Below are 27,219 nucleotides of genomic sequence, written 5' to 3'. Positions count from 1 at the left end.
AAAGACAAACAAGCACATTAAAATCTGAGGCACTGGTCTGCAGCGGTCACACCGCCAACCTGACATCCCCCAGTTAACCCAGGCCTACCTATATGTCACCACACTCCAGTATTTTTTAAGCTTTAGAATGGAGTGTGAAAGCAGCTCAAAATCTGAATATGAACTGACTCTTTTTCCACAACTGGACTAAAATGAAAGAGGACTTGAGTAGAAGTATAGGCTCTTATTCCTGGCTCTCCTTAGGATCCTCCTGGGAATATTACAAAAAATATCAATGTTCAGGATCCACACTCTGAATTAAATATTGAGCATCTGTTCCCAAGATGACTTTAACATTCAGCTGAAAAGGATAACCAATAGAGACTGGCTTCTCACGCTTTCACCTGCCCATACGCCACCTGTGTATCTGTAAAATGCAGGTTCTAGTTCAGCAACTCTAACCTGAGGGGCCTAAGATACTGCACTTCTAAGACTCTGAGAAGGAACAACCAGGTTCCTATTCATATTGTCTGATGACTCAGGAACAGGTTGTCAAAAACAGAGATTTTGAGGTTTTGCTCTCAACATCTTTTACTCAATAGTCAAGTGTGAATATGATCGCTGAAAATTCACATATGTGTAAGACATTGTTTTAGACTTTCCACATATGTGTCAGACCTTGTTTCACACAGGTGTCAGAATATTTGCATATGTGTCATGTTTTAGACAAAACCAATACAAAAACGCCTAATCTCATGGAATGTATCACCTAACAGGTGAAGGAAACAAGCAATTAAAATAGAGTGCTGATGAAGATACCTAACCCAGATCTGGGATGAAGGAAGATTTCTTAAGTAACATATAAAAGGGATGAGCACATTTGGGATGGAAATTATTCAGGGGCAGAGAAGAAGTGAGAGAGACCTGGTCACATCTGAGGAACCAGTATTCACTACATCTGAAAGTCCACAATGTGAAGGAAAGAGAATCTAAGGGAGAATGAAGGGGCAGAGTGAGTAAAAGTCAAAACACAAAGAATCTTGTAAACCATCTTAAACATTTTGGACTTTTCCCAACTCCTTTTCTAATAGGAAAATTGTATGGATTTGTGTTCTGAAATCTAGCTCTGTCTGCAAAATGGAAAACAAAATGGAGGCACATAAATTAATTAGGAGCTACTATAGTGTTTCGAGTGATACTGGTGGCCTGAACTGGCATAGTAGTAATAAGGATGGGAAAATAGATGAATCTGAACAATAATAATAACTAAAGTTGACAATATGTGTGAATGAATGGATGTGATTTGGATGTGGGGCAAGGTAATACAGAAGATACTCATGGTAATGCAGGACATTTCTATCAGTAACTTGGAAAAACCAGGTAGATGGTCATACTACTCACAAATTAGGGAACACAGAAAATAAAATTTGCAGGAAAAGACTATAAACTTTTAGAAATAAATGCATAAATGTTTAGTAGGCAAACTGGCACATACACCTCATGTGGAAAATAGGCATTGGTTCATAAATTAACAGTAATGACATCCACTTCTGACCAAGCTGGAGTAAAAAGGACCTGACTTATCTTCCTTCAATAGAAGATTTAAAACCATCAGTGTATACATGGAAACTGAAGCTTTAGAGGTTGGCTGGGATTGCTAAGTGATCATATATAGATTCAGAAGAACCTAGGATAGGAACATAAAGAAAGCCAACATTAAGGAAGTAATAAAGCAGAGAGACTGTGAAGGGATGTCCAAAGAACTGGAGGAGACACCTGGAAGTGTGGCATCATTGAAGCAAAGGAAAAATAGCTCTTTTTCTTGGAGAGTCTTTCAAGGAAAGAGCAATCTACAATGTAAAATGTAAGATAAAGCCTTAAAAAAGTTCAAGGTACAAAAGAAAAATTATGAGAAAGACAACATGGTGTAGGAGAAAGAACACCAAGACAGTTGTTCTTTATCCAATAATTTGTGTCATTGTAACGAGAAAGACTAAGAATTATAGTGAAAGTTTTATTTTAGGTTTGTCAGTTAAGAAAAACCACAAATCACAGATGCCAACACGTTCTTCCATCTGGCATTGGCACCTTCCTAATATGCTATATTCAACATAAACAAAAATAATTAACTGTCCTTAATTGAGTAGTTAAAGGAGATCAAATCAGAATCAAGCTTAGAGTTATTAATGCACATACTCATTAAGCATTAAGGAAAGTCCAACTTGGAGGTTTATCTTCCCATCTAAGTTTGATAGGAAACTAAATACTTGAAATTCTTCCAGTTTTTCTTTTTTAATGAGTAATATGGTTATTTATGTTCTTCCTATCAGAAAACCAAGCAGGAAAATATTTTTTTGCCTCATTTTACAATAAAAATTTGTTTACATATGCAGATATACATCATCAGTACATGTTAGAATTTAATTCAGTAAATTAAATGTTGTGAACAATCTTCAAAACAAATGCAGAACTACATAACACTAAAATCCCCCCAAAATAAACTAGTCATCCTTCAAAGTAAATTAACACCAAAAAGTAGTTATGTTTAACTGCTTCCTTTAAGTGCTTATGCAGTTTCAATTTAGTAAATATTCCAAAATGAAAAAAGAAGTTATAAAATGGAATCATGTTAAGTGCCTTAACTCTTAACATACTTTAAAAAAAAAAAGTTTTAACTCAAGCTAAAAGTCTCTGTAGTATTTTGTAGAAGGGGCATTTTTTATATTGGATAAAATAAAACAATGTAGAAAGTCAAATACAGTCATACACATTCACACAAACATGAACAGGCTTTGTTCTTGTTATTAAAAACACTGCCCCCATTCTCTACTTCATCTTAGTAGCCTCATCTCCATTTGTACAGTAGTAATATATGACTGGAGAAAACCCACTAGTCCATGTATTGTCCAGACCAAACAATCCTTAAAGAAGACAAATCCTTAACAAAATGTTAAAGGAAGTTTATCACAGTATACCCCATTTTACAACTTATATACATTTCTATCTGTAGTCACTCAGAATATTCAGTGCATTTTTATATAACTTAGGAGAGAAATAAGCTATATTAGCTTGAGACTACACATTCATACAAAAAAACAAAAGACATCATCAAAAAAATTTTTAATTATTTTCTATGATACTTAGAAAGGATTTTGTCTGTGGCCCATTCTGTCTCCATTCTCTCCTATGATATTTAACAAAAGAAAATATCAGAAGAAAACTCCCCCAAAAGCAGTTTTACAAATTGTTCAAAAGAAGAAAGGTTGAAGGGGGGATAGAGGAGGAGACACGGAAAGAAAAGATTCACTCTTCTTAGCCAACTTCTCAGTAGAGAAGGCTGTCAGAAATAACAATAAAAATAAAAAGCTGAAAACAATATATTCCTTATTACCTGTAGTGCTAGGCCCAGCATAACACTTTGGGAGATGTAACTAGACACTGAAAGGCACTGAGCACATCTACCAGATACAGTAGATCACAGACACAAGTACTTGGAGCTCTGCAATCAGCTACAGTGAGCAGCCTAAAGTCTCTGTTGCATTTACCCTGATCAGTAGTAGCCACGGGAAATGAAATGAGGGAAACAGGAAACAGCACAGATAAAATGCTTTTTCCTAGGGTAAATTTCAAAGTGGCACTGACAGATACCTGCTCCTTTCCTGATCAACTGAACATATTACGAGGCAGAAAATGAAAATAGTTATACCTTACCACAGGAGAATTCAGAATGAGAGAGAGAGACATAAGCAGAAATGCTAGGAGGAGGAATGGAGAGAAGAGAATGAAACAGAGCAGAGCTTTAAAAATATTTCCTGGGGATAACTTTCATACACACATATACCCCACAACCACTACACCACCACCATCACTACACAAGAATACTTTCCTCTGTTATATACTTTCATAAAAACCTAACACCAAAGTTCTCAAGCTCTAGGACACATTAGCATTACCTGGAGAGTTTGGTAAAACGGGTTTGGGGTGAGGCCCAAGGTTTTGCATCTTTAACAAGGTCCTAGGTGAAGATTCAACTAGACCCAGAACCACACCTTAAAAGCTCTATACTTACCCTTTTGTCACACTCATCCCACTCATGACCATTTATTTATAAGTATCTGTCATCTAGGAGGAGAGAGGCTCTGTTAAATCCACCACTATATGCCTATCACTCATCACAATGCCTGATATTTCATAGTCCCCAAATATTATTTACTGAAAAACTAGTAGTAAAAACATGGAATATATTCAGAAGGGGGGAGGGATGCTAAAACGAACAACAAAAGTATGAAGACACACAAAACAAAAACACAATATGAATTACAAATATTTACCAAAATGGCCCAAGTCTTAATGAGAATGGCAGTAACTGAGCACTAATTTCAAAGGGAGGTCATAAACCATAGAAATGTGTGAGACAGTGAGGCAGAAAAAGCAAAAGAGAAGTAAAAGAAAAAACAAATGAATATTTTACATCATTAAAAACATGGTATTTTCAAGTGGAAGGATGGTAAATTGAATTCCAGTGAAGAGAATTTCTTATGAACATAATGCCATTAGGTATCTGTGACTGTAATTATCATCATAGAGAAAATTCATTAGGTATGTATGAGTCAGACACTACAGAAAGCAGTTACATTTAATCAACCACTCCAGATAGCTCTTTTCTGCATTTTACAGATAAGTAAACTAGGCTACAAGTGATGGAATCACTTGCCCTTAAGAGTCAGATGGGCCTCTGTTAGAATCCCAGGTTTCCTACCTTGTTTCCTAGTAGAATGACCTTGGGCAAATTAGTTTAGCCTTTTAACCTCTTGCTTAACTGTTACTCTTTTCATTAAGACAGTTTTTTTGTCAAAGTTATTTTGGTTTGTGTTTATTGTTAACCTACCATTTAATGAGTGCTCTGTGTGCTAAATAACATGATCAAGAGTGTCAAGCTGTAAAACTCAATTAACACAATAGTGCATAGTTCTGAATTCCAAATAAGGCCAACTTCTTCATTTATAAAATTGATATAATAATAATACCAACCACACAAGGTTTATAAGAATGTCTAGCAATAAAATCCATCTTCTACTATGTCACCATTATTACTACTAATCCATATATCAACAGAGAGATGAATATTAGTACCATTTTACAACCAAGGAAATTGAGGCTGAAAGGGTTTAGGACCTGGGAGGGATCTATAATTAATTATATCTACTTGATTCAAGTATTTGTTGAATGTGGTTACTTTATCTATACTCAAAGTGCTGTTAATTAAAAATGTTGTTAAAGTTACAATTTATAAACCTTAGCTTATTTTTTAAGATTTTTTATTAAGGTATTATTGATATACACTCTTATGAAGGTTTCACATGAAAAAACAATGTGGTTACTATATTTACCCATATTATGAAGTCTCCACCTATACCCCAATGCAGTCACTGTCCATCAGTGCAGCAAGATGCCACAGATTCACTATTTGTCTTCTCGTGCTACACTATTTTCCCCGTGATCCCCCACACCATGTGTACTAAACATAATACCCCTCAATCCCCTTCTCCCTCCCTCCCCACCTGCCCTCCCACACCCCTCCCTTTGGTAACCACTGTCTCTTCTTGGAGTCTCTGAGTCTGCTGCTATTTTGTTCCTTCAGTTTTGCTTCGTTGTTACACTTCACAAATTAGGGAAATCACTTGACATTTGTCTTTCTCTGCCTGGCTTATTTCACTGAGCATAATGTCCTCCAGCTCCATCCATGTTGCTGCAAATGGTAGGATTTGTTTCTTTCTTATAGCTGAATAGTATTCCACTGTGTACTTGTACATCTTCTTTATCCATTCATCTACTGTTGGACACTTAGGTTGCTTCCATATCTTGGCTATTTTAAGTAATGCTGAGTTAAACATAGGGGTGCATATGTCTTTCTGAATCTGAGAAGTTGAATTCTTTGGGTAAATTCCAAGGAGTGGGATTCCCGAGTCAAATGGTGTTTCTATTTTTAGTTTTTTGAGGAACCTCCATACTGCTTTCCACAATGGTTGAACTAGCTTACATTTCCACCAGCAGTGTAGGAGGGTTCCCCTTTCTCCACATCCTTGCCAGCATTTGTTGTTCTTAGTCTTTTCGATGCTGGCCATCCTTAACCGGTGTGTGAGGTGATATCTTATTGTGGTTTTAATTTGCATTTCCCTGATAATTAGTGATATGGAGCATCTTTTCATGTGCCTGTTGACCATCTGAATTTCTTCTTTGGAGAACTGTCTCTTCATATCTCTGCCCATTTTTTAATCAGGTTATTTGCTTTTTGGGTGTTGAGTCATGTGAGTTCTTTATATATTTTGGATGTTAACCCCTTGTCAGATATGTCATTTACAAATATAGTCTCCCATATTGTAGGATGCCTTTTTGTTTTGTTGATGGTGTCCTTGGCTGTACAGAAACTTTTTAGTTTCATGTAGTCCCATGTGTTCATTTTTGCCTTTGTTTACCTTGCTCGAGGAGATGCATTCAGGGAGAAGTTGCTCATGCTTATTTTCAGGAGATTTTTGCCTATGTTGTCTTCTAAGAGTTTTATGGTTTCATGACTTACATTCACAGATCTATTTTGAGTATACTTTTGTGTATGGGGTTAAACAATAATCCAGTTCCTTTCTCTTACATATAGCTGTCCAGTTTTGCCAACACTAGCTGCTGAATAGGCTGAATAGGTCATTCCCTATGTCCATGGCTCCTTTATCATGTATTAATTGACCACAGATGGTTGGGTTTATATCAGGGCTCTCTAGTCTGTTCTATTGGGTCAATGGGTCTGTTCTTGTGCCAGTACCAAATTATCTTGATTACTGTGGCTCTGTAGTAGAGCTTCAAGTTGGAGAGCATAATCCCCCCAGCTTTATTTTTCCTTCTCAGGATTGCTTTGGCTATTCAGGGTCTTTTGTGGTTCCATATGAATTTGAGAACAATTTTCTCTAGTTCGTTGAAGAATGCTGTTGGTATTTTGATAGGCATTGCATTCATTTCATTTATTGATAAATGATTGCTTATTAAGTCTTCTTATTTACAGGAAAAGATATTGTCTATGTAATGGGGAACAGGGAGAGACACTGTGTTACAGAATTAACCTCCAGAGAAGAATAGTTAAGAAAAGTGCTGTAAAAGAGATAAGAAAGCAGGGGGAACATCCTCTCCTATGTTATATCCAGCAACTTACAAAACAGCCCCTCAAGATATAACTTATCAATTTGTACTTTCTCAGAGGCTATATTTCTCATTTTAGGGTACACATGCCCTTCCTGGAAATAAACCATGACATCCTGGTATGCAGAGGCACAATACATATATGACTATTCCTGGAGCACCAAACATATTAAAAAATGGGGGTTAGGAGAGAAACCGAATGGGAGATTTCAAAGAACTGGGTAATTACTTTGGTATATAGAACTGTACCCTCTTCTGCCCAGGAATCATTTGGTGGCAGTGGGAGAAGCACTGGTTTGTATAATAAACCTATCAATGGCATAACATTAAGTCTTTTGCTACAATCACCAAAAACAAGGTAAGTATGACCAAATCAATAGCATATATGCATTTTCTTCAAGCCCTGTCTACATAAATAAGTACTAATATCTGCTTGGTTTTTTAAAAACTACAACTCACCTCCTTGAGGAAAAGGCTCATGTAACAAATAGTTGTTTTTCTCTCCAAGTCACTTTTGTAATTCAGATTTATAGAAGATTTTCTACCACTGTATTTTTTTAGAATACCTATGCAAATTTTTATTGCCAACCAATGTAAAGAAAACAGATTTACATCAATCTTTTCATAACATTATTTGATTCACTTCTTCCCTTTCATACAAAGTTCTTTCCCATCCACGGACAAATGCCAGGGAATTAAAAGTTGGATGTTTCTGCACTCACATCAACAGCACATACACTAAAACTGGAACAATACAGAGATTAGCACAATGACCCCTGAGCAAGGATGACATGCAATTTGTGAAGCATCCCATGTTTTTAATAAATTAGTCACCGGATTCGATGAAAGTACAGCATAGAGAATATAGTCAATAATTCTGTAACATCCTTCTAAGTAGACATACAGCAAATACACTAGTTGCGGGTGAGCATTTAATAATGTGTTTAACTGTTGAATCACTACGTTGTATACTTGAAACCAAAGTAATATTGTATATCAACTATCCTTCAATAAAAAAATTTGGAGTGCTAACTTCTACAGCACATATACTAACACTGGAACAATACAGAGATCAGCATGGCCTCTGCACAAGAATGACATACATGTAAACTCGTGAAACATCCCATATTTTTTCTCTAGGGGAAAATGAAGTTGGATGCTGCTATTGTGATTCTCTTTCCCCGAGATCCATGCTGTCTGATGGAAATAAACTGTAAGTCATTCATGTCACTTTAAATGTTTTAGTAGCCACATAAAAAAAGTAAAAAGGAAAAAGGTAAAAATAATTTAATAATACACTTTAACCAAATAGATCAAAGTGTAATTTTAATATGTAATTCATATAAAACATATAAATGTTTAATATTTTAACATTAATGTTTTAATTATTTAATATTAACGTCTTTTCAAAGTCTTCAAAATCCACTATAAAATACCAGTATAAAAAATCCAGAAAGTATAAAATACCTACTACACATCTCAATTCAGACTAGTCACACTTCAGGTGCTTAATACCACCTGTGGTAGCAACTATCCCACTAGACAGGGAAACCCAATATGGCGAAAAAAACGAGTTTGCTGACCTGAAGGCTACAAATTCCTGATGTTCAAGCCTATGTAATCTGCTAAAGCAACGAGAAGAGAGGGCCTTTATTTACTCCCTCTCCTTTTATTGGTTATCAGAGTAAAACTGAAATTGAATGCAAAAAGATGTGAGGAATCAGCAGAATAAACGCAAAAGGTATAAACCTCTGTACTAGCAAAATTAAAAAGATTCAGTGGCACATCAACAATAAGAAAACCAAAAATGACCATTTGGTGAAAGTGAAAATTCATTAATTAAGTACCTACTGTGTTTAACATTAGTCTATAAAAAATACAAATATGAGTATTAGTGATACTCAAATCTGGCTGGAACTCAAACACTGGCAAATTGACTTCAGAATTACGAAACTACACAAGGCCCTTTATGCTGGTACCAAGTTTCTTCTGTCATAAATTCAGACCACTTTCCTTTTGGTAAGTGGCAAACCACCACCCTCACCCCCACCCCACTCCACTTCCACTCCACACCCGAGACCTCCCCTGGCCAGTCTGCAAATTAAGCAGTCTTTATTGCAACTCCTCAAGGCAGCAGACAGAACTTTCCCTTACAACACATGATTCTTTCCTCAGGCATTTCTGAAATCCATTACCATGTTTGTGTGTATTCCGAAACTTCCAAGAGAGAGTGGTAAAACATAAAGATCTACCAAATTTATTTAACTACTTTTTTCCTCTTGGCCAGAACACCTCACCCCACTGCACCTCACCAAAAGCATTTTATTATACTTTAAAAAAAGTGAAATCATACAAAATAGATAATAAATATACAATTGTAAAATATCATTCTAGCTAAGGAAAAAAATTATCCTTAAGAACTTATATTCAAACTCTTAACCATAAATAAAATTTCTAACTAGAAAACTTACAGATTTCAATATATTACATTAAAGGTAATATTTCACTTTTAATTGTAAGAAGATAGTTTTTAAATTTATTTTCTAAAATAACTTTCATATCAGTAACACTTAAACGTAAAGCCCTATTAAAACTAGGAAATTTGTTAACTATAAAGTTTAATTCCACCTTTGCATCATTATGTACATTATAGCCCCCTCTCCCAACCCCCAACAGTGTGCCCCTTACCACTCCTCCAAAACACATTTCTGTAAGCATCTATGAAAAGTTCTTGTGTTCTCTGTACAGGGCTCAGAGACCATGGGGTTCAGGGAATTATAGGAGGGTTATAGCCTAGGTTGTGATCATATTCAGAAAGTAAAAGGGAAAAGCAATAAAAAACAAAAATAACACCACCTCAAACGACAACCGAAATGTTGCTACTTGAGAAAGTGCTAAATAAGATTCTCAAACTGAAAAAGTCCTCTCCAAAAAAAAAGCCCTACTGGAATGCAGGAAATGTTACCTAAATTACAGACAAATCTCGGTCAATAGGTTTAGTAGAGCTTACAAGATCCAGATATCTGGGACAGGAAATCAAAATGAAAATCATTCATAGGTATAATACTTTACACATTTGACCAAACAGTGTTTACAGATAACCTTTCATTTTATTCTCACAATAACCACAAAATCAAGCTGTTATTCACATAACTACATTGCGCTGTAGTCTAACAACAAAATCAAAGATCAGAGAAACTAGTTAATTGCTCAGAGTCGTACAACTACAGAAAAGTAAAAAAAACTTTTTAGTTCTTAGCCTGTGACTTTCTACCATATCTCCATATGGGGAAATCTAAATAACATGGAAATACTAATCTTTTGCTTCCATTCACATCCTCATTCTGGCCCATTCACTAATGGACCACATTGCTAAACTGAGCTAGAATTTGGTTCAGCTTGTTTCCCTTTATCCCCTCTGCAAGGCAAAAAAGTACCATTCACACATAAAGACCAAATTTGGAGCCTATTTCTATGGATTCCAGCCTAAGAAATACACATAGGCTAAAACCAAATCCTACAAAGTCCGTTTATGAATCTGCAAACTGTAAGCCATAAAATGGCACCCATTTCCATCAGGTCTATTTTGAGAAGACAGAGGACAAGAGATAAATACAGAAATAGTTATAAAACATGTGAGTCTACACTTAAAACCCTAAGACAGAGAAGAAAAACAAATCAACAATTATCTCAGCAGATCTCTATAGCCCATCTGAAAAAGAGTAAATACTGAGTTAACTGATTAGGGTTCCATGGCAACACCAAGGGAGCAAGTCTCACCTTATTAAACACCTATTCACTCATTTTTCCATCACACAAATTATCGTTAATTATTAAGAATTACTAATTCTTAATGTTTATCTTTAATATTAATCCTTAATACTTATTGAGTGTTATTTATTAATTATCTTAATCATTAAGAAGGATGGATTTGGGAGTGAGATAAACCTGGATTAAATTTGGGCACCACCAGTTATTCGCTATGTAAAACTGGGCAAGTACACAGGTTTCTCATTGGTAAAATGCAGATTTACTCACCTATCTCTAGGATTTGGATTAAATAAAAGTACTTAATTGGATTAAATAAATGTAAATATCTACCACATAGGAATCCTCCAGATAAGTGGTAGCTATTTTTACTTACAATGACAGCATAGTATCATTTTCCTTATTTCTTTATCATTAGTGATTAGCATTTTAAATAACATTTTCTCAATGGTTCTTTTCTCCATCTTCAGATCCTAAATACTAAGAGTTTAATAATGCTAAGAAATTTAAGAAAAAGCTGGATTTTTTAAAATGAAGGTCAACGAATAATAATCAGACTTGAATTGGGTAATCTGTTTTAGCTAACATGAAGCTATTAATAAATCCTATAAATCAAATGTTTCTCAAAAGACATTGATACTCTACTTTCATCAAAATTATCTGGTGAAATTTTTAAAATACAGATTCATGGGTCACCTCATGTGAACCTCTGATACAGCAACTCATAAGAGAAATAAATTAAAAGTTATACTATATGCAGTGATTTACTAACATCCCAATTAACTTAAGTATGATATGATTAAGGAGGCTATCTGGTTATATATAATAAATTGACAAAAATAAATCTTAACTACAAAGTATATGCACACATTCCAGAAAAAGTACTTAGTGTTGGCAAATATGAAATTGTCAGAGATAGCAATAGCTCATGTCTTAGTCTCTATGGGCTGTTATAACAAAATACTATAGACTAGGTGGCTTATAAACAACAGAAATTTATTTCTCACAGCTCTGGAGGCTAGGAATTCCAAGATTAAAGCACTGGTAGATTAGGTACCTGGTTAGAGCCCACCTCCTGGTTCACAGTGGAGGGCTCTCTGCTCTCACATGGTGGAAAGGGCAAGGCTGCTCAATGGACGCTTTTTATAAGCACACTAATTCCATTCATAATGGCTTTGCCTTTAAGACCTAATCACCTCCCAAAGCCCCTCCTCCAAATACCATCACACTGGGGACTAGGTTTCAATATATGAATCTGGCCAAGTAGAGGGGACAGGACAAACATGTTCAGTCTACAGCAGCTTAAGTATAGTTAATTCTTCATTTTATACAAAAAATTGCCCATTAAAAATTACTAGACCTAGAAACTATTCATCATTCTATGGTGGCTACTCAAGACTCTCAAAAAAAATGTAAATTTTCAAAGAAATTTTATGAATGCAAAAATTACTTAAATTTTATTTTTATTTTTCTCTCCAAATATGAAACTAATACGGGTACTTCAAACCATAATTGGGCTATTAGATTCTAATCCCTAAAATAATTTTCATGAGATCCCAAAATAACAAGTCTAAATGGAAAACATTTATTTTGCTGACAGGTTATTCTATTTGGCTCAGCTTCCATTCATCCTTCAACTCACATCCTTCTCATTTCTAACCCACATTAAGTAACTATTTAAACTGCCAAATATTTTAAGATCTATAGATAGTTGGCTCAATAAGCTCATCTCAACATACTTCTACTGTATTGTAAAAATTCCAAAAGTCAACTGAAATAAAAATTGTTAAGTATACAGAAAAACTGATTCCACATTTCATCTCAAATATACACAAGTAAGGAATTAAGACAAGCTTCCCCTTTCATATGTGTTTAAGACCAGAAACTGAAATTTTATTATGCCTAATTAATCTATTGCCTACACTACTCTGACACACATCTCCTCTCCCCAGACTTCATTCCATTCCAAGTTTTAGTCTCTGGATTTTATCACTTATGACAGCTTACAACAGTCTTGCTTCATGAATACTCAAATTTTGGAAGCAATTCCAGAAGTAGATTAGACAGTTCAGTTTTCTAAAATAAAATTATAGCAAAACTTAACATCTCATAACAGAGCCTCTATTTTTGCATCTATGAAGTTAAGAGTAATATAGCTCACAATGTACAAGTTTTAACCTATTCACAGACATTATCCTGTTTAATCTTTACAACATTTCTATAAGGAAGCAGATAAAAGCATCAGATAACTTGGAAGCTTCAAATCATTTTTTAGATTCCTCAGTTTCTTAAAGAATAATGTTTGATATATTACTAAAATAAGCGACCTGTAAGATACAAACTGCACCTTAATAATTTAAGAAGGCAACTCAAAAACATATTAGCTAAAGGCCTCCTTTCTTTTGTAAAAGTCTCTAACTGGAAATGGCTTCAAGTCCTCTCTCACATGGTAAAATAAATGCAATGAAGTTTCTATCTCCCTACAGTGAAAGAACCAAGCATTTAGCCTACCTTATTAGTACACACCATATTTCAGGGTAACTAAATAAATAGAAAGTTCTCTTTGTTAAAATATCAAGCTAATAAATTACAAAGGTAATAACTAAATAAAAGAAAACATTCTCTTTATTAAAATATCCAGCTAATAATTACATGGGAATGATGGCATTAGAATACCACCACTTCAAAACCCCCAATAAAATGGATCTAGACCAGCAGTCCTCAAAACATGGTCTGAGCACCCCTGTAGATCTCCAAAACCCTTTCTTTCCAAGAATCTGCAAAGTCAAAACTGTTTACAATAATACTATGATGTCACCTGCTTTCCCCCTTCTCATATTCTTATGAGTGTACATGAAGTTTCCAGAGACTACATGATGTGCTATCACAGCACACTAAATGCTATGAAAAATCTAGCTTTCTTCTTCTAAACTGGACTAGAAAGAGACTTACAAAAATGTAAAACAATGCCACCCTTCTAAGTTTTTGTTTTGGAAAATAGTTTTCACAAAAACTTTATTTACATAAACATGAAATAGACTTATTATTGTTATTTTAAAATAAGTAACAGATATATCTATAATTTCTTAGTTTTAATTTCTATTAGGGTAAACACCAGAAGTTAAAATATTTACACATCAACAAAAATCTTTAGGATCCTCAATAATTTTTAAGAATAAAAGGGGTCATTCTGGGACTAAAAAGCTTGGTAACAGCTGATGCTCTGGTAATTCATCAGTAACTGATAACGTCATTTAAAGAGAGCTGACCAGATTTTGAGTCCTCCTGATCAAAGTACAAAATACTATCTATGAAGTATTAAATACAAATGAACACGAATCCGATCAAACTTCTGGATTAAATCCAAATCTACCAATTTATAGAAATAATAGGTGTGGATAAAGTGAAGGTTCCTATGGACAGGATTCTCACCTGGCCTTGGTGGGCTAGCTCACTACACACATGTGGGCAATACTTGTTATCAACTCTATATAAAGAGCTCCACCCAGTGCTCTGGGTGACATGGTGGCATGGCTGGAGAGCGGAGATTGGAGTGGTGACAGCGCCAAGGACAGAGACTGAGACGGCTGCAGGTTAGAGAGGCCCAGAGGCAGAGACCGGCTTGCTGCATGCAGATTTGCTCTGAGTGGATGCAATTCTAGTGACTGACCTGCCACTATGGAAATAAAGTTGGGTATAAGCCCTTTCACCCAAAGACGTTCCATTGTCATTTTTCAGTCTCACTGAATTCATAGTAAACTTGTTGGGGGCTGTAATCCACTGGCAAGACAACAGGGTTCAGAGAATTACATTAAATACCTCCAGGGGAATGCAATCAGCAAAACCCAGGCTGCAGGAAACATGACAGTACAATCAACTTTATTCAAGAAATAAATTTACAAAAGAATAAAAGAGAAAGGGAGACTGTGAAGATTGAAAGAAGGCTAAAGAGACATAGCAACCAATTGCAGTACATAAACCTTATTTGGGAAAAATATAAAAAAACACATATGAGGCAATCATGAAAATCTGAACACTGGGGTACATGATATTAAGGAATTATTACTTGTCACAGTGGTTTTGTGGCTATCATTAGGAGCCACTATCTTTTATAAATGTATACTATTTACAAATGAAATTAGATGATTCTAGTTGCCTCAAAATAATGGGGATTGGAGAAATACATAAAATAAGACTGGCCACAGTTGATAATTATTGAACCTGGGCAGTATGTTTATACACAGGTTTATTATACTGTTTTGTTTACCTTTGTCTGATTTTTTTATATAATAAATGTTGTTTTTTAATGCTTCAAGTTAGAAGAACATTTATTTCTACAAGTAAACTGAATCAATTATCCTTAAACCGAAGAGTATCCTAACCAGTGTTTCTTCCCATTAAGCCTGATGTTTTGTTGTTTGTTTCACAAGGAAGCACTGAACAGATCTATCTCTGATTATTCCAGCACCTTACTTCTGAACTCTTCACCTCCAAGTATATTAAAACAAAAACAACTGGAAAGAAAGCAAGGTTACAGAGAAGACAAATATAAGGCTAAGGATCAGGAATGTAAATTGGAGATTTCACACAAAAAGGAAATACATTCAATCAGGAAGAACAAATACCAGCATGCTCACAGACACACACACTGATTCTGTGCTATGTTATCGCCCACACCCTGCAGTGAAAGAAGAGTTCAAAAGAGCCAGAGGAAGGAAGGAATGAGTGCATCTCAGAATAATTTACTTGTATCCTTTTCTGTTTCAAGTATGTCAAAGACTTCGATTAATCTTTACACTTTGGTTTGAAAGTCTTCAGTCCTAGAGACATTGAAACACTAGCCCTAAAAGTTATCAGCTTGAGCTATATATAGGATTCCCAGGATGTAAGACCAATCTTCAACGGAGGGTTTCTTCCACAATGGCCTTCAGAGGATTTTTGTAAGTATTTGCATAATAGATTTATGGCTCACAGAGGCCTCAGAACTTTCCCTGCATGGCAGGAAAGGGTAAGCCATTATCACAGAGGAGGGACATGTTTAATTTTCTAGGATCATCCAAATTTCAAATATCCTATTTTGCCATCAGGTTTTATATTCTGATTGGTTTGGGAAAAACAATCATCATAACTATAGAACTTAAGTAACTATGACATATTTAATAACATCTCCATGCCTAATAGTCATCTTCAAAGAGTTCAGTTTTAAGTTCTCCAAAGGAGCAACTCTAACAAGCATTTTTGTCATCTACTTAGTTGAGTCACTCCACTCAAGTGAATAAATGGAGAAACATACGGAAACTGTTGAGTTATTCTGTATAGATAGCAATTATTGTTTTTAATGGCTTACTTTCCTAAGAAAAAAATGTCAGTATTGTTAAGCTATGGGTGGCCAAAAAGCTAAAAAGAAAGAAATAAAGTTGTTCGCTACACTGTTTCATTCATTGAAACAAGGCAAATTTTAATTTTTCCCCTTTTACAATCTTCCCCTAACAATGTGAACAATTTTAAGAACAAAAATTTTTTAGAACCAATGGATAGTATGAAAGCATAGTCTAAAAGAAAAATGCAAGGAACATTACTAAATCATGAAAGGATTTTTCTGTTTGTTTTTAAAACTACATTCTCCATAGGTGGACAGCTAAAGATGGTGGCATGATGGGGCAGTGGAAATCTCCTCTCAAAACCATACATATTTTTGAAAATACAACAAATACAACTATTCCTAAAAGAGAGACCAGAAGATACAGTACAACAGCCAGGCTACATCTACATCTGCAAGAACTCAGCATCTCAAAAAAAAGGGGAAGATACAAAGCTGTGACCCAGTGGAACCCCAGCAGTTCCCCCACCCCAGCTCAACAGTGGGAGGAAAAGAATCAGAGTGGGGAGGGAGTGGAAGCACAGGACTGCTAAATAATCACCCCTAGAAATCTGCACCAGGAGCACAGACACACATTGCATGGTGTACTGGATATTAGAGAAACAGAAAGTAAAATCCGAGATGGACACTGCGAATAGGTCCCCACAGCATGCTCCCCGGGGACAAAAAAAAGAAGGTGCTTTAAAAGTCTTAAAGGGACGAGGGCTTAAAAGCTGGACAACATTGCCCAGCACACTCAGCCCAGCAGGCTTGGAATCTTAAGGAACTTCAGGCGTCCTAACCCCGGGGAGGTAACGCACCTCCAAAGCCCCTCACACCAATAAGCAGCCTGCTGTTCATCCTTCCTGGCGCTGCAAGCAAACTAGGTGACCCGTCACAGCTGCAGAGCAGCCAGGAAGCAGTACGGCCCACAGCAATGACACAGAGGCCTCCCCCACTGCGCAGCTAACCCGGACAGACCCAGAGGCTCTGCTGGCACACAGCTCTAAGGCACAGAGGAAACCAGCCCAAGGTCCAGAAGGCACAAAGGGGTGTCATTCTCGCAGGAGAACACACCTGGTGCATCTATGAACCACCGCAGTGCCCTAGGCTATCCCGGGCTACACTGCCGATGGCACCTCAGGAGATTATCCAAGAGACTGCTCCCTCTGTGCAGGTAACCAGCACAGGCAGCAGAGAAGGGAAAGGTGACCAGCAAACAGGAAGGGACTTTGTTCTCCCAGCTGACACATGAGCCACCTACTGGCGATCAATTCTATTGCCATGAAAAGGCAGAAGAATCTGGTCCAGTCAAAATTATTCAGACAACCCCAGAGAAAGGGCCTAATGAGGTGGATATAATCAATCTTCCAGAAAAATAATTCAAAATAAAAGTCATCACCATGCTGACGGACCAGCAGAGAAATATGCAAGAGATAAGGGATGAAGTCTGGAGGGAGATAACAGAAATGAAACAATCAATAGAAAGACTTAAAAGCAGACTGGATGAGGTACAAGAGACTGTCGATGGAATAGAAATCAGAGAACAGGAATAAAGAGAAGCTGAGGCAGAGAGAGACAACAGGATCTCTAGGAATTAAAGAATATTAAGAGAACTATGTGACCAAACCAAACAGAACAATATTCGTATTAGGTACCAGAAGAAAAGAGAGAAAAAGGGATAGAAAGTTCTTTGAAGAAATAATTGCTAAAAACTTCTCCAAGCTGGGGAAGGAAACAGTCTCTCAGACCATGGAAGCCCACAGAACTCCCAACACAAGGGACCCAAGGAGGACAACACCAAGACATATAAAAAATAAAATGGCAAAGTTCAAAGACAAGGACAGGGTATTAAAGGCAGCCAGAGAGAGAAAACACTTCACCTACAAAGGAAAACCCATCAGGCTATCATCAGACTTCTCAACAGAAACCTTACAGGCCAGAAGAGAATGGCATGATAAATTTAATGCAATGAAACAGAAGGGCCTTGAACCAAGAATACTGTATCCAGCATGATCATCATTTAAATTTGAAGGTGGGATTAAACAATTTCCAGATAAGCAAAAGTTGAGGGAATTTGCCTCCCCCAAACCACCTCTACAAGATATTTCAAAGAGACTTCTCTAGATGGAAGTGATCCTAAGGCTAAATAGATGTCACCAGAGAAAATAAAATCACAGCTAAGAAAGCAGACCAACAAAATACTAACTAAAGGCAAAAAATAAAATCAACTATCCACAAAAGCAGTCAAAGGGAAACACAAAAGAGTACAGAATAAAACACCTAACAAAGAAAGAATGGGGGATGAAGAATAAGAAGGGAAAGAAATAAAGAATCATCAGACTGTGTTTATAATAGCTTAATAAGAGAGTTAAGTTAGACGGTTACATAGTAAAGAAGCTACCCTTGAACCTCTGGTAACCACAAATCCAAAGCCTACAATGGCAATAAGTACAAATCTATTGATAATCACCCTAATTGTAAATGGACTGAATGCACCAGTCAAAAGACACAGAGTAACAGAATGGATAAAAGAGCAAGAACCATCTATACGATGCTTACAAGAGACCCACCTCAGAACCAAAGGCATACACAGACTAAAAGTGAAAGGATGGAAAAAGATATTTCATGCGAACAATGGGGAGAGAAAAAGGAGGTGTTGTAGCACTTGTATCAGACAAAATAGACTTCAAAACAAAGATAGTAACAAGAGATAAAGAGGGACGTTACATAATGATAAAGGGGTCAGTCCAACAAGAGGATATAACCATTATAAATATCTATGCACCCAACACAGGAACACTGACATATGTGAAACAAAATACTAACAGAATTAAAGGAGGAAATAGAATGCAATGCATTCATTTTAGGAGACTTCAACACACAACTCACTCCAAAGGACAGATCCACTAGACAGAAAATAAGTAAGGACACAGAGGCACTGAACAACACTCTAGAACAGATGGACCTAACAGACATCTACAGAACTCTACACCCAAAAGCAGCAGGATACACATTCTTCTCAAGAGCACATGGAACATTTTCCAGAATACACCACATATAGGACACAAAAAGAGCCTCAGTAAATTCAACAAGATTGAAATTCTACCAACCAACTTCTCAGATCACAAAGGCATAAAACTAGAAATAAATTGTACAAAGAAAACAAAAAGGCTCACAAGCACATGGAGGCTTAACAACTCCTAAATAATCAATGGATCAATGACCAAATTAAAACAGACATCAAGCAATATATGGAGACAAATGACAACAACAGCAGAATGTCCCAACTTCTGTGGGATACAGCGAAGGCAGTTCTAAGAGAAAAGTATATAACAATGCAGGCCTATTTAAAGAAGGAAGAACATCCCAAATGAATAGTCTAAAGTCAAAATTATTGAAACTGGAAAAAGAACAACAAATGAGGCCCAAACTCAGAAGGAGGGACATAACAAAGATCAGAGAAGAAATAAATAAAACTGAGAAGAATGAAACAATAGAAAAAAAATCAATGAAATCAAGGGCTGGTTCTTTGAGAAAATAAACAAAATAGATAAACCCCTAGCCAGATTTATTAAGAAAAAAAAGAGAATCTACACACATAAACAGAATCAGAAATGAGAAAGGAAAACTCACGACGGACACCACAGAAATACAAAGAATTATTAGAGACTACTATGAAAAACTATATACTAACAAGCTGGATAACCTAGAAGGAATAGACAACTTTCTAGAAGAATACAACCTTCCAAGACTGACCCAGAAAGAAACAGAAAATCTAAACAGAACAATTAACAGCAACAAAATTGAAGCAGTAATCAAAAAACTACCCAAGAACAAAACCCCCGGGCCAGATGGATTCACCGCTGAATTTTATCAGACATATAGAGAAGACATAATACCCAGTCTCCTTAAAGTTCTCCAAAAAATAGAAGAGGAGGGAATACTTATAAACTCATTATATGAAGCCAGTATCATTCTAATACCAAAACCAGGAAAAGACACCACAAAAAAAGAAAATTGCAGACCACTATCCCTGATGAACATAGATGTAAAAACACTCAACAAAATATTAGCAAACCGAATTCAAAAATACATCAAGAGGATCATACACCATGATCAAGTGGGATTTGTCACAGGGATGCAAGGATGGTACAACATTAAAAAATCCATCAACATCATCTACCATATCAACAAAAAATGGACAAAAACTACATGATCATCTCCATAGATGCTGAAATAGCATTTGACAAATTCAACATCCGTTTATGATAAAAACTCTCAACAAAATGGGTATAGAGGGCAACTACCTCAACATAATAAAGCCATATATGACAAACCCACAGCCAACATCATACTTAACAGCGAGAAGCTGAAAGCTTTTCAGCTAAGATCAGGAACAAGAAAGGGATGCCCACTCTCCTCACTTTTATTCAACATAGTACTAGAGGTCCTAGCCACAGCAATCAGACAACACAAAGAAATACAAGGCATCCAGAAAGGTAAAGAAGTCAAACTGGCACTACTTGCAGATGACATGATATTGTACATAAAAACCCCTAAAGACTTCACTCCAAAACTACTAGAACTAATATCTGAATTCAGCAAATTTTCAGGATACAAAATTAATACACGGAAATCTGTTGCTTTCCTATACACTAAGGATGAGCTAGCAAAAAGAGAAATCAGGAAAACAACTCCATTCACAACTGCATCAAAAGGAATAAAATACCTAGGAATAAACCTAACCAAGAAAGTTAAAGACCTATACCCTGAAAACTACAAGACACTCTTAAGAGAAATTAAAGAGGACACTAACAAATGGAAACTCATCCCATGCTCTTGGGTAGGAAGAATTAATATTGTCAAAATAGCCACCCTGCCTAAAGCAATCTACAGATTCAATGCAATGCCTATCAAAATACCAACCGCATTCTTCAAGGAACTGGAACAAATAGTTCTAAAATTCATACAGAACCACAAAAGACGCCAAAAGGCCAAAGCAATCCTGAGAAGAAAGAATAAAGCCAGGGGTATCTCGCTTCCCAACTTGAAGCTCTACTACAAAGCCACAGTAACAAAGACAATTTGTTACTGGCACAAGAACAGACCCACAGAGCAGTGGAACAGAGTAGAGAGTCTAGATATTAACCCAAACATACATGGTCAATTAATACACAATAAAGGAGCCATGGACATACAATGGGGAAATGACAGCCTCTTCAACAGCTGGTGTTGGCAAAACTGGACAGCTACATGTAAGAGAATGAAACTGGATCATTGTCTAACCCTATACACAAAAGTAAATTAAAAATGGGTCAAAGATATGAATGTAAGTCATGAAACCATAAAACTCTTCGAAAAAAACATAGGTAAAAATCTCCTGGACATGAACATGAGCAACTTCTTCATGAACCTATCTCCCTGGGCAAGGGAAATAAAAGCAAAAATGAACAAGTGGGACTGTATCAAGCTGAAAACTTCTGTACAGTCAAGGACACAATCAATAGAACAAAAAGACATCCTACAGTATGGGAGAATATATTCATAAATGACATATCTGATAAAGGTTTGACATCCAAAATATATAAAGAGTTCACGCACCTCAACCAACAAAAGGCAAATAATCCAATTAAAAAATGGGAAAAGGAGCTGAACAGACACTTCTCCAAAGAAGAGATTCAGATGGCCAACACGCACATGAAAACATGCTCCACATCTCTAATTATCAGGGAAATGCAAATTAAAACCACAATGAGATATCACCTCACACCAGTAAGGATGGTCAACAAAGAAAAGACTAGGAACAACAAATGCTGGCAAGGATGCGGAGAAAGGGGAACCTTCCTACACTGCTGGCCGGAATGTAAACTAATTCAACTACTGTGGAAAGCAGTATGAAGGTTCCTCAAAAAAAGTAAAAACAGAAATACCATTTGACCCAGGAATTCCACTCATAGGAATTTATCCTAAGAATGCAGGAGTCCAGTTTGAAAAAGATATATGCACCCCTATGTTTATCTCAACACTGTTTACAATAGCCAAGAAATGGAAGCAACCTAAGTGTCCATCAGTAGATGAATGGATAGAGGTGGTACATATACACAGTGGAATACTATTCAGCCATAAGAAAGAATCAAATCTTACCATTTACAACAACATGGATGGAGCTAGAGGGTATTGTGCTCAGTGAAATAAGTCAGGTAGAGAAAGACAAGTATCAACTTATTTCCCTCATTTGTGGAGTATAAGAACAAAGGAAAAACTGAAGGAACAATATAGCAGCAGACTCACAGAACCCAAGAATGGACTAACAGTTACCAAAGGGAAAGGGACTGGGGAGGATGGGTTAGAAGGGAGGGATAAGGGAAAAAAGGGACATTACAATTAGCTGACATAATGTATGTGGGAGGGGGCACAGAGAGGGCTGTACAACACTGAGAAGACAAATAGTGATTCTATAGCATCTTCTACGCTGATGTAGCCACTGTAATGGGGTACGTGGTGGGGACTTGATGATGGGGGGGGAGTCTAGTAACCATAATGTTGCTCATGTAATCATAGATTAATGATAACAAGATACAAAAAAAAAACTATATTCTCAAAGATTACCATGAAATCAGGTAATTTAACCTTAAGAAATGAAACTATCGTTCTAGTTAATGTTATTAAGAAAAGGAAATCAAATGTATATGGATTGGGAAGGAGGAAATACAGCTGTTGGTTTATAGATGACATGATCAAATATATAGAAAACCAGAATCAACAACAACCAAAAAAATCCTGGAACTAATAAAAGCAGTTAGAGCAAGGTTGCAGAACACATGATTAATATTTTAAAATCTATCATTTTCCTATATATCAGCAATAAATAAGTTGAGTTTGAAATTTTAAACATAGTATTAATATTAGCACCCCAAAAATGAAATACTTAGGTATAAATCAAACAAAATATGTACATCTGTATAAAGAAAACTATAAAACTCTTATGAAAGATACTGAAGAACTAAATGAAAAGATATTCCCCATTCATCATGAGGAAGACTCAACATTGTCAAGATGTCAGTTCTTCCCAACATGCTCTGTGAATTCAATGAAAGTCCAATCACAATACCGCAAGTTGTTTATGTGGAGTTATTTATTTATCCTTCAAGTTCTAAAATATATGTGGAGAGGGAAAAGACCCAAAATAGCCAACACAATATTGAGGGAGAAAAACGAAGCTGGAGGGCTGGCAACACCTAACTTTGAGACTTAAGACAGGGAAGCTACAATAATCACGGCAGTGTGGTACTGGTAAAAGAATAGAGACAGAAGCAACGGAACATAGAGAGAGCCCAGAAACAGAGCTGTGTAAACACAGTTTACATAGGCAAAGGCAAAGCAATGGAACAAAGGCAAAACAATAGAACAAAGTCTTTTCAACAAATGGTACTACAACAACTAGGCAGTCACATGCAAAAAAGAAAAAAAGAATCTAGACACGGACCTTCACAAAAATTAACTCAAAATGGATCACAGACCTAAATGTAAAATGTAGAACTTCTAAAACCCCTAGAACTTCTAGGAGAAAACCTAGATGACCCTGGGATTTGCAATGACTTTTAGATACAACACCAAAGACACAATTTGTAATTACAAATGTCTGCTTTGCAAAAAACACTTGTCGAGAATGAGAAACAAGCCACAGATTGAGAGAAAATATTTTTAAAAGACACATCTAATAAAGGACTCTTATCCAAAATACACAAAGAACTCTTAAAACTCAACAATCACAAAACAACCTGATTAAAAAATCAACCGAAGACCTTAACAGACACTTCACCAAAGAAGAGTGGTGAAATTCAGAAACACAGGCAACCCCAAACGTTGAGGATGTGGAAAGGGAACTCTCATTCGCTGCTGGCGGAAATACAAAATGGAACAGCCACTTTGGAAGCTGGTTTGATGGTTTCTTACAAAACTAAACATATACTTACTATATGATCCATCAATTTTGCTCCTTTGTATTTACCTGAAGATGTTGAAAACTATGTCCACACAAAAACCTGCACACGGATGTTTACAGCAGCTGTTACTTACCTAAATGTGGAAGCAACCAAGATGTTCTTTTGTAGGTAAACAGTGGTACATTCAAACAATGGAGTACTGTTAGCATTAAAAAAGATACGTGCTATCAAGCCATTAAAAGATATGGAGGAACCTTAAATGCTTATTACTAAGTTAAAGAAGCCAATATGAAAAGACTACATACTGTATGACTTATGAAAAAACCAAAACTTTTAATGAAAAGTGAAAAAAATCGGTGAAAAGAGTGGTTGTCAGGGGTTGGGGGAAAGATGAGAAATAGAGCACTGAGGATTTTTAGGGCAGTGAAACTACTCTGTACAATACTGCAGTGATAGATACATGTCATTGTACGCTTGTCCAAAACCAAAGGATGTACACCAGCAAGCATGAACCTTAATATAAACTATGGGCTTTAGGTGACAATGATGTGTCAGTGTAGGTTCATCAACTGTAACAATGTATCACTGTGGTCAAGAACTTGATAATAAAGGTGGCTACGGTATGGGGGCAGGAGATACACAGGAAATCTATTTGCCACTCAATTTTGCTATCAATTTAAAAGTAGTCTAAAAAATAAAGTCTATTAAAAAAACTATCAAGTCTGTTCCAGGAACCAAAATAAAATTAAACAGGTTATACATGTTACCATTAGAATGCCCATTTTATGTGCTACTATTACAATTTTTTTCCTTGAACAAAAGATTCCAATTAGAGTGAAAATTCTCCATAGAAAAATCAGTGGGTTTCAATGTTGATGGACAGTGACTGTGAACAGGGATGTGGGGGGGACTTGGTGAAGGGGGAGCTTAGTAAACATAATGTCCTTCATGTAATTGTAGATTAATGACACCAAAATAAAATTTAAAAAAAAAAGAAAAAGAAAAATCAGTGGGTTTCAAAAATGCTAAAAATATCCTTTATTCAGATTTATGCAGAAAAATTTCAATTTGATATAAAAAAAGATTTCAGATATGCAAATGTTGCAAAGGAGTAATTTACAAAATATCAAGGTAACAGCAATTACTATAATTGACACTTTTATAACCACACACATTTTTTGGCAGATATTTTCTAGTATTTGTTATGTTCAACTATTTACTGGAATGAATAACAATATTAAAAACCATAATTCACAATAACTCCAAATTTTAAGTCTCCTTTTATGATTTTTTTATTTTAGAGCAGGAATCTAGGCGAAAATAAAATTTAAATGAAATCTATTCTCCATCAAGACATATTTGCCTCATTCTTAATAAACATTCTTAACAAACATTCTTAATTCCGCATAGCAAGCAATGAACTGTTAAGGGATTCTAAGGTAAGGGCTCTCAAGGAAGACTAAGCTTAAAAAGAGAAAACATGACATTCAGACACCCATCTGAGAACCAGCTATACTCTCTACAGTTGTTTTGTGTTTTAAACCTGATTTCAACAAAATAAAGCCATGTTGAGGATTTTAAGTGAAGTCCTTTTCTCTAATCAATTTACCATTTAAAATATTCCACCAATCTCAAGATTGAATCCCTTTTGTGGGACAATCATTTGGATGGATTTCATTAACACAGGAAAGCTTTTAATCAATATGCTAGATACACAGGCCTTATGTTCTGTGTACTGAAAGTGGAAGTAGCATTTCTGAATTCAAATATATCACTATTTATTAATAAAGCCAGGCAGAAAGAAAGCACTTACGCTCTGAATGTTTACCCTTCTGATGTTTCACTGAGTCAATAAAAAATGAATATCCCTTTCTAAGGATCTTTGGAAAGTTAAAGATAGATTTTGGTTTGTTTCTCTGTGAAAAAACCTGATCAGGTATTTAACGGAAAACCACACACACACACACACACAAAAAACAACCCTACAAATATGAACTAAAAAGTAATGTGATTTCATTTTAACAACATATTCTAACTGACATGATCAAATAAGCAACAGTACCTTCTCAAAGCTTTTATACACCCAATGAATTTGTACCCATTTTATGAAAATATTAACCAAAAATTGTTGAGATTTTATAGTATTTTGTTTTGAATAAATAAGCTTCTTCAGCTTATCAAATGTAATTCTATCAAAAGTTCGAGAAGAAATTGACAGGCCAACAGTAGTAAACATGAATATGTCTTCTAAAAACAACAGATCAAAGAGAGCAGATGTAAGTAAGGTTAGAGGATTTAAATAACACAATTTGGGAAACTGGCTTAATAGAAAATATTCAGAATTCTTTACCCAGAAAATACAGAACCTTTTCAAACACCCTGGAACAACAGAAACTTCCCATGCATAAGGTCACGAAGAAAAATCTCAACAAGAAAGATCCCACAAAGAACATTCTGACAACAAAAATCTCCTTAATTCTACCATCTGGAGATAACACTGTCGACCAGTGTACAGGTGTCTTTTCAAACCTTTTACTATGCCTCTTCCTTACTCTTCTCTTGCATGTAGCTTTCACCTCAGGAAAAGAAGGACTCCCAAAACAAAAATATTTCATTAAAAACCTGAAAGCAAGCTAAATATAAGGATATCAGCTTTGCTCACGCTAGTGCTGAAAGGTAGTGCTGACCCGACTGTGAAGGTGGAAGCATGGGGGGAAATGAACATCAAGAGGCAGAGACAAAGTTGGCAATTAATTCCCCAAATCAGAAATTCAGTATGGCGTATCCTCTCTGTGCCTCATTCTCCTTACCAGTAAAATGGGAATAGCACTGCCCTCCCTAGAGGTTTTCTAAAAATTTAATGAGTTAATACCCATAGAGAGCATAAAATAGTTCCAGGCCCAGTAAGCACACAAATGTTATCTATTTATTAATATGGCTAAGACAAATACCCCTCTTCCACCTATAGTCAAAGCAATA

At 35.9% G+C, this 27,219-nt stretch overlaps 1 protein-coding gene and 2 non-coding genes across 3 annotated transcripts in view; 2 read left to right on the top strand and 1 right to left on the bottom strand.

Moving 5' to 3' along the window:
* Positions 1 to 27,219, bottom strand: part of PAWR (pro-apoptotic WT1 regulator) — a 102,678-nt gene that overhangs the window by 61,035 nt on the left and 14,424 nt on the right. The gene's annotated exons all lie outside the window — the stretch shown is intronic.
* LOC118970983 (U6 spliceosomal RNA) lies at positions 7,879 to 7,984 on the top strand. The gene has a single exon (XR_005059210.1). It is a non-coding gene; the product is annotated as a U6 spliceosomal RNA (small nuclear RNA).
* LOC118970982 (U6 spliceosomal RNA) lies at positions 8,190 to 8,297 on the top strand. Its single transcript, XR_005059209.1, has one exon. It is a non-coding gene; the product is annotated as a U6 spliceosomal RNA (small nuclear RNA).

This window comes from Manis javanica, chromosome 10 (assembly GCF_040802235.1).
Source record: "Manis javanica isolate MJ-LG chromosome 10, MJ_LKY, whole genome shotgun sequence".
Lineage (NCBI taxonomy): Eukaryota > Metazoa > Chordata > Mammalia > Pholidota > Manidae > Manis > Manis javanica.
Note: the sequence above shows the minus strand (reverse complement) of the source record. Positions and strands in the feature narration are given on the sequence as shown.